General features: G+C 44.4%; 1 pseudogene; it reads left to right on the plus strand.

Annotated features, from left to right (window-relative positions):
- The first annotated feature begins 6,942 nt into the window (after window positions 1-6,942).
- LOC119544576 lies at window positions 6,943-8,425 on the plus strand (annotated as a pseudogene).
- The last annotated feature ends 501 nt before the right edge of the window (window positions 8,426-8,926 follow it).

The raw sequence follows: 8,926 nt of genomic DNA on the forward strand, positions 1-8,926 counted from the left end.
AAAATAGAAAAAAATATTAGATTGTGGATTTCAGTGTCCTAACTATCAAAATTTTGCGTGCTAACCAGTGTCCATTTCACTTCAGCTCATCCGCTTGCCTCAACACTGGCCTTGACCTAATTAATAATTTCCACCCTTAGGGCACAACTATCCCAGAGCTCAAATTCCCATCTGTGGTCACCACCCACACAACTCACCCAAAACCTATAGCTGGCCCCACATGATAAGCTAAACATCCCCATTGCTCTTTGGACCCAAGTCCCTTTCCCTTTTTGCTCATGCTTGCTTTAAACTAACCAATCCTTGATGCCCATGGTAAACCTACTAACCTCCACCTATTAAAGGCACAGGTGTTTAATCTGCCTGTGTGCTCCACACCTGCTGGGTGGGCCCCTGGAGCCCTTGGCAGCCCCTTGGGGCACCAACCCCTCTCTGGGACCTTGAGTAATAAACTATCTGTCCTCATGCATCATGGCCTCAGTTTTCCTTTGTGTCATGCCTGACCTCCACCCAGACCCAGATTTAAAATCCAAGTTCACTAATTCAACACACACAGGGAAGTAAAGAGGGACATGTTTTACGAATAAACTTTTCCCCCAATAAAGATCAAAGTGATCTATGGCCATTCTGTCCCTTTCAGTAAGAGTTTGCATTTAAAAAGCCACTAGATAATAATAACCCTTTGCTCAGAGACACAAATGTGCTAAGCAAATTTTAGTCAAGCACCAGCTAAACTAAAGTGACTTGACACCAATAATAAATTGCATAAATTCCGGCAACCTTCATCATCCCTATTTTGTATTAAATATCATCCTGTTACATTTGGTAGAGATGCATGGCAGGCGATGATGGATGGCGTGGGGAGCTGACTGTGGCGGGCTGTCCCCTGAGGAAGGCTGCTAAAACATGCTTCAACTCTCCAGTCTGTGTCATGGAAAAGAGGCTCCTCATTATATCTTCCCATTGCTTAAAAAGCATATGAGGAAGGCAACTTTGATTTCATTATCTCACCCATTTATTCTTGTTTGGATTCTGTATACTCCAGAATGAGGATTTACTTCCATTCAGGCATTTCTACTTTCTCTCTTGTTACCCAGTATTGCATTTGAAATCAACATGAAGTTTTTACTATTTGAAACATTGGTCTCCTAAAGATTTACCATTGTGAGGAGAAAACGTTCTTTTAGTGGTTGGAGCTGTACCATGGCTGTGCCATTGTGTCAGACCAAAAGAAAACTTTTGTTTTGTTTTGTTTGGAAACATGTATCACTTTTAACCAGCACTTTTATAATAAGGGAAGAAAGATGGTGGGTACCCTCCCTGCATGTCACTCCCTCTCCTGAAGGAATCAGGTGAAAGGTTTCTGGATCACTTTCGTCAGAGAAATGAGGTTCCTTGGGATGGCTGGGAAGTCCTCAGTGGTGCCAGCACTGTGCCAGCTACTACTTTGGAGTTTTATAAACATTGTCACTTTCCCACATTTAATCCACTTGGTGAGGCAGTTACCATTATGTACATTTTACTTATGGCTGATGTTCAGACAGGTTGGTGGCTTGCCCAGGGTCTTAGAGTTGATAGATAGCTGAAAAAGGTGTGTGAGTCCCAATCTATAGCATCCCATGGTCAATATGATTCCCACCATGCTGCACACCCACTCAGTCTTGCCTTGTCAATGAGGCAAAGAAGAACAGTTCACATCTTGACCCTCTGTAGAGGCTTCATTTTGCAGCACTGACTTCACCCTAAACCAACTCTGAACTACAAGTGCCATTGTCTGTGGCCCTCCCAAATAAAGAGCCAAGGATTCATCACATCAGGGCTGTGCCTCCATGTCTTGCTTTTGATGGAGTGTAGATCCAGGCACAGCCTAAGGCTCACCCTCCCCTACACCCTTTAGCAATTTACTGTCTTCATAGCAGTGTCCATTCCTTGATTTTATCTGGGTTCACACTTACTCTCCTACATAGACATGGCAGGTATGATTTTCTCTATTTGCCCAATGAGGAAACTGAAGCTTGGAAACATTATTCCACTGACCCAATATAACTCAGCCTATTAAATCCATCCCTCCTCATTGCCAGATCCAGACTCTTTCTCCCACTCAGGAAAGGCTCCCTAAATGGTCACATCTTTGGCAGTGGGGATGATGATCCAGCCATGAGATACTAGACGAATGAGTTTATAGAAGAAAACGTATACACCTTCGGGCCATGGGAACCCAGCTATCCCCTGCCCACTTCAGTTCTACCAAGAGTCACTGAGCAGTCACTGTACTGGGCTCACAGGGAGCAAGAGAGATTAAGATCTTGTCTTGGTCCTCCAGGCCATGGAATGAGAAGAGTAAAAGCATCCCACAGGATTACTCTGCAAATTAAATCAGGCAAGCTCGATTAAATTCCTGGTCAGAATATGTCACTTGGCCAGGTGATGGTGCCCAGGTGTCTGGTCAAGCAAGCACTGGCCTAACCATTACTGCAAGTACATTTCATGGCTGGTTATTAAACCAGAAGGCTGGTTTATTAAATCACAGGTCAATTGATTGCACCTGTGGCTGATAATATCTATGATCAACTAAGAGAGTATCTTCTGCAATGACAGAATCCAATCAGTTGGATTTACTCCAATCAGTTGAAGACTTGTAAGGGAGAAGAGAGAATTTTCCTTTCTTCTTTGGCCAGGCAGCCTCTCCTGGGGAGTTCACTGAGACCCTTCATTGGAGTTGTCAGCTTGCTGTCTGCCCTATGGAATTTGGACTTGGACACCCTGCCCTATGGAATTCGGACTCCTGCATCCCCACAGTTGTGTGAAACACTTTTATGAAATCTTATATTTACAGATTTCTCCTGTTGGTTCTGTTTCCCTAGAGAACCCTGACTAATAGAGCCGGAATTTATTATAGTCATCTGGTCCTCTAGGGAATGCATGCAAGTGAGGCTTCTCCATCTACAATCTGGGTGATGGCACCTTTGGAATTCATGGTCATTGATCCCCAGAATTTCTCTTTTACTTGTAAGCTGCTCAGTCGCTCACGCACCAGCCTTCCCCAAGTCGGGAATCTCATCCCCCACATTTTGTTCACAGTCTGTTCCTTAAAACTCGTCACCTTGTCTCTGTTAGTCTGAGTTCCAGCCAGAAACAGTGGGAAACTCAAATTAGGGTTAATAAAGGAGAAATATAGAAAGATGTGGATTGAATGTGGAAGAACTATAAAAAAGACTATAGAAATCCAGAGCTAGAAACATCAGGGGTATCCATCCTAGGCCTGAAGGCAGGAGAAGGGTCAATTACTGGAACTTGGAAGGGTAGTTGGATACATCAGGCTGCTTTGGATAGAAAGCATGATATTTGGACCCAGCCAGCCCAATTCAACCTCAAAAAGTAGAAGCCAGAGGAAAAAAATACCCTGAACTCACTTGCCTACCTTCTGTGACATCCTTCCAGGCTCCAGGTGGTTGAACCCGCAGGGACACCATGATATCATCCACATAAACAATGGGAAAGAGAGCAGGGAGAGAAAGGGGAAGGAAGAGATCTAGAGGCATAATTGGGAGAGATGTGGCACAACTCTTTCCTTTCACCCTCTCAACACAACCCCTTGTCCTCGACCCCTGCCCCCACCCCAAATTTGGTCTCCATTTCACGCCTTGATTCTGAAGTTTGACATTTTTCTTAATGGTTCTCTCTCTAACTCTACCACTTGGCTACTATGTGCTCTTGTATTCTAGAGCTGATTATCTTCAGCCAGCCCCACTAAATGTGCTGGGCCATCTCTGCCCCTTCACATCGCACATCCAAGTCAGCAAGAAGGAGGCCCCTTTCTCTCTGACAATCATCCATAATTTCTGCCCTTAATATGTATAAATATTCCCTGAGCAGTGACTGCTAGCTGGGATTAATATCATCTTTGTAGATGGATATAAATAAAATCTCTGATCTCAGATAATTATTATGATGGAGAGGATAGTGCAGACACAAATTGTGCTATTAATAATGATGCTAAATATAGGTGGCATTTGTCATTTATTCTATTCATATGGAATACATTATCTCTTAATTGTGAAAGCAACAGAGTGAAGTAGTCCCTTTTCCAGATTAGGAAACAGAACCCTGAAGAACCAACCCAACTTCTCAATGGCAGGGGTGGAATTTGAAAGTATGGCTCTCTGACTCCCAAGTGTTTTTGTGCTCCACAATGATTACAATCCAATCAGAGTATTAAACACACACTCACACAGAAAGACAAACAAGTTGGGTGATGGAGAGTAGAAAATGGCATTGAGTTTGGGCTGTAAAGAAAGGTCTCAAAAAGGAAGGTAATGAACAGAAGAGGTGAGCAGCTCCTGGCATCAGCTTCCTTTAACAAGCCCACAAAGAAACTCTGAGTCAGGGCAACACAGACCTAGTGGGTCCCACACCAATTCACTACATACACGTAAGGAGAAATTGATGATTATGAATATTGAGCAGAATGAATAAGAAAATGAAATTAAATTAACACTGGAAGAACAACAGTACATGGAACAAAGACACATTTTATCATGCTGCTAACCATTCCTGATTTCGGTCACAGGTAGAGTATAGTTGCAGACATGGGCAATCACACATGCCACTGCATAGACTTAGACTTGTCATGCTCTTTGCAAATAACTATTATTGTTATCCCTTAATACACACACACACACACCCACACACATATATGTGCATGTGTGTGTGTGTTTAGGTATCTAATGTGTTTTAGATTATATATATAATCTCCCTGGGGCCGTTCCTCCCACAGATTCATGGCCCACTGAAAACTACCCTCAGAAGCTGTTGTGGATTCCTCCCTGGAAATCATGATTAAACCTCTGACTCAGAATACACTGCTAGAAGGGGATGGCCCCAGTGTTGACTTTTTCATAACTCCTCTAAGATTCCTCACGAAAGGGAGAGAAGAGAGCATCATCAATTATCTAATGGCTGATAGGACCAAACAGCAAAGCTATGACCTTACTTCCTACCTTCTCTTCCCAAGATTGCCATGTGTGCTGGTTTGAATGTATTATGTCCCCTCAAATGCCATTATCTTTGATGCAATCTTGTGGGGCAGACATATTAGTGAGGATTAAATTGGAACGTTTGGATTAGGTTGTTTGCATGGAAATGCACCCCACCCAACTGTAGGTGATAATTCTGATGAGATATTTCAATGGAGACATGGCCCCACCCACTCAGGGTGGGCCTTGATCAGTGGAGCCATATAAATGAGTTGACAAACAGAAGGAACTTAGTGCAGCTGTGAGTGACATTTTGAAGAGGAGCTACAGCCAAGAGGGACACTTTGAAGAAAACACAGGAGCTGCAGATGAGAGACAGTTTGAAGACAGCCATTGAAAGCAGACTCTTGCTCTGGAGAAGCTGAGAGAGGACAAATATCCCAAGTGTAACTAAGAGTGACATTTTTGAGGAACTGCAGCCTAGAGAGGAACGCCCTGGGGGAAAATAATTTTGAAATCAGAACTTTGGAACAGATGCTAGCCATGTGCCTTCCAAGCTAACAGAGGTTTTCTGGATGCCATTGGCCATCCTCCAATGAAGGTACTTGATTGCTGATATGTTACCTTGGACACTTCATGGACTTAATATTGCAGCTGTGTAATCAGATAAACCCCCTTTTATAAAAGCCAATCCATCTCTGGTGTTTTGCATTCTGGCAGCATTAACAAACTAGAACACCATGTTTTCTTTACTAACCCCTCCAACAAACGCTCTGATAAGTGAACTTACTCAGAGGTGCCAGTGATCTGCCATGGCTAATGGATTCTTTTTCCAGGGGCATCTGCCATTCAGTAAGGGGCATGTAAGTCGTCCAAAGTTTCAGCCTCTTAATGGTAGGACTTTAGATGTATGTGACAAGTTACTTCAGAAAAATCCGTTGGTGAGGACGAGAAGGTTGAAGCATTCTTCATACACCTGAACTTCTGCCACCCAAGAGACCGCCTCAGTGGTTCTATCAGAACTCAACTTTAGTTAGTCATTGACTTTGGATAAAAGCATCACATTGGCATCTCTGCCCCTTTTAATCAAACTCTATTTTTCAAAAAAGAAACCTGTAAGCATTTACCAATTCATTGATTTTCATTACCTTGGGGTACGATTGTTTAGGGGAGAATAATATAGGCCTGGAATCTCAGAATAGAAAGCAGAGATGGTTTGAGACAATTGAAGTAGACTGTGGTTTTGATTCATTCATTCATTCATTCATTCACTCATTCATTCTATGTAAGCCTGTTGAGAGATTACTCAATGTCATACTGTGTTCCAAGCCTTGGTCCTGCAATGACAACTAAGACTGTAAAGTCCCTATGCCCAGGGGTCTACACTGTAGAGAAGGATGACAGAAAATAAGCAAGAGCAAAAACCAATAAATCAGATAATTTCACATTTGAAAAGAGTACCAAAAGAGTAAAGGAGGGTTTTGGGTGTGGGGGATTGAACCCTGACCCCCCACAAAAGGCATGCTGGGGTCCCAACCCATGGTCCTGAGGATGTGAACTCATTTATAGATGGGACATTTCAAGATGTTAATAGTTAAGTTATGTCCAAACTGAATGAGGGTGGGTCTTAATCCAATTGGTTTAAAATCCTTATAAGCAAAGTCAATTGGACAGAAAAGGAGGAGCCAGAAGCAGGACATCAATGGAATGCAGAAGAGAGAGGAGAAGATGCTGCAATGTTCATTGCCTTGCGATGGAAAACTGAAGAACCCCAAACTTTGCCAGCCAGTCAGAAGATACCAGGCCCAGGAGGAAGCAAGCCACCTTCTAGCCTCTGACACCATGAGCCAATCAATTCCTGTGGTTAAGCAAAATATTGTGTGCTATTTGTTGCAGCAATCACAAAATGAAGTGGGTTAAGGACAACTTGGAGAAGCTGGAGGACAGCTGGGAATGCAGACCTTCCATGTCTGCAGGAGTCTGGATGGTGGGCCCTGCTTCCCTTGGGCATCATAGGTGATCCAGCAGCGTCACAGCCCAGGAAGCTGTTGGGCCAGGAGGGCGGAGCAGGTGGGGAAGCCAAGAACCAGGGATGGGGGTTGCCGCAGAGCAGGACACTATGGAGTCACTATTGAAGGAGGCGATCAACCGCAAGGACACCAGTTTTACTTCCACGAGGTGCTGCAGCCTTTCAGGGTAGTGATACCTGGGACTTCAGACAGATTTGGGGTGTCAGACAGGCTTTGCTAGGTAGGCCCTTGGGGAAGGAGTACACTGTGTCCCGCTGCTATGTGCTATGCAGAGTCCATTGCACCTTGAAGAAGGGGAAAATTTAGACTGTTCCTTTGGCATGGAAGTGAGCCATCAGTATGCTGGAGATGATTAAAACAGAATTTACACTGGCAGAGGCAGCGATAGAATCCAGTAGAAAACTGGTCAAAGAGTCTGCTGTCATTATTTGTATCAGAAACAAAGAAGTTGAAAAGTCTTCAAAGATTTTGAAAAAAGCAAATGTCCAAAGACCCTGTGACTCAGAAACTGGAAAATGATCTCCTGCACATTATCTGGGAAAAAAACTTGGCCCATCCTGTTATCCAGAACTTTTCCTAGGAGACCTGCAAGCAGAATATACTTCCTGGGGAGCCACCTGGATGACACAGAGCTTTCCCTTCTCACCAAGGCCAAAAAGGCTTTGAAATCTGAGTCTGCTGCCTCAAGTGCAGTGAATAAAGACAAACAGCCAGCTCTAGGACCTATGGAAAAGCCACCCATAGAAACTGCAAGGCAGCTGTGGAATACTCCAACCACCCCTGGAATTATGACTCTGAAAGCAGTTTTGAGGCTCTGTCTGGTGCCCAGGATATTGGAGCAGTTTCCTCAAAACTGGACCAGAAGGATCTGTTATGTCTTAGCCAGACATTCCCACCATTACCAGCCCTCGAAAACGAGTGGCTAAGAAAAGATGAAAAGGAAGGTTCGGCCCCTGCGGGTGGTGGCTCTGAACTGCAGCCCAAGAACAAGGGCTTGAGAGTAAGCAGCTTGGTTTTGGAGGAGGAGAGCCAGTGTCCTAAGTCTAGCCAGCGTGGGCCTCAACTCATCCCAGGAGGTCATTCCGGCATCATCTTCCCAGCCCACCACTCTCAACCAACCCCTCCCTAGGGAGGAGAATCCCAAAGGACCCAAAGACAAGTGGAACAACTCTAATGAGACTTGGGTGGAAGAGGACAAATTATTTCAAGTCCAGGCAGCACCAGAGGAAGACACTGCAATCAATATGACAAGGGAGCAGAAGTGGACTGTGGAGAAAAGCAGGTGGGTCAAGGCTGGAGTCGAAAAATATGGAGATGGAAACTGAGCTGCCATTTCCAAAAAATTACCCATCTGTTAACTGATCAGCTGTGATGATTAAGGATGGTGAAGAGACTTGGCATCACCTGAAACAGCCCTGAAAGTGTGCTGTTTATGTCCTAAGGTGAGCTGGAAGGAGAGTTCTGGGCACCTGCCTTCCATGTGGGAGAAGTCCCAGTTCCACTTCAGTGCTGTTGGAGACTGGGCAGACATGACAGGCACACAACTAGCAAAACTGGTCCTCAAAACTGGACCAGGACATCATCCATGTTTCTCTTCTTTACTGAGGTGCTTGGATTTAAAGCCCAGGCAACCAGTAGAAACTTCTCCTAGGAAATGGTGGAGTCTATTAGGAGCCACGTATGACTTCATGAACTGGGAAAACCAACGACACGGACGTTATTTGGAGTGAACTTGTTCCAGGTAAAGTTTTGGCCTTCTGAAGCAAATGCAAAGGAACTTCATCTGAGCCCAGGTTGATGACTGACCACTTCTTGTGGAATCAGGGTCCCTTTTAGCTAGTTGTGACACCCACACGCAGACCTGACTACCTTGGCATTTTCTCTTAGTATTTGCTGGGCACACTTCCCATGTGGTTGACC

This window comes from Choloepus didactylus, chromosome 9 (genome assembly GCF_015220235.1).
Source record: "Choloepus didactylus isolate mChoDid1 chromosome 9, mChoDid1.pri, whole genome shotgun sequence".
Classification (NCBI taxonomy): Eukaryota; Metazoa; Chordata; class Mammalia; order Pilosa; family Megalonychidae; genus Choloepus; species Choloepus didactylus.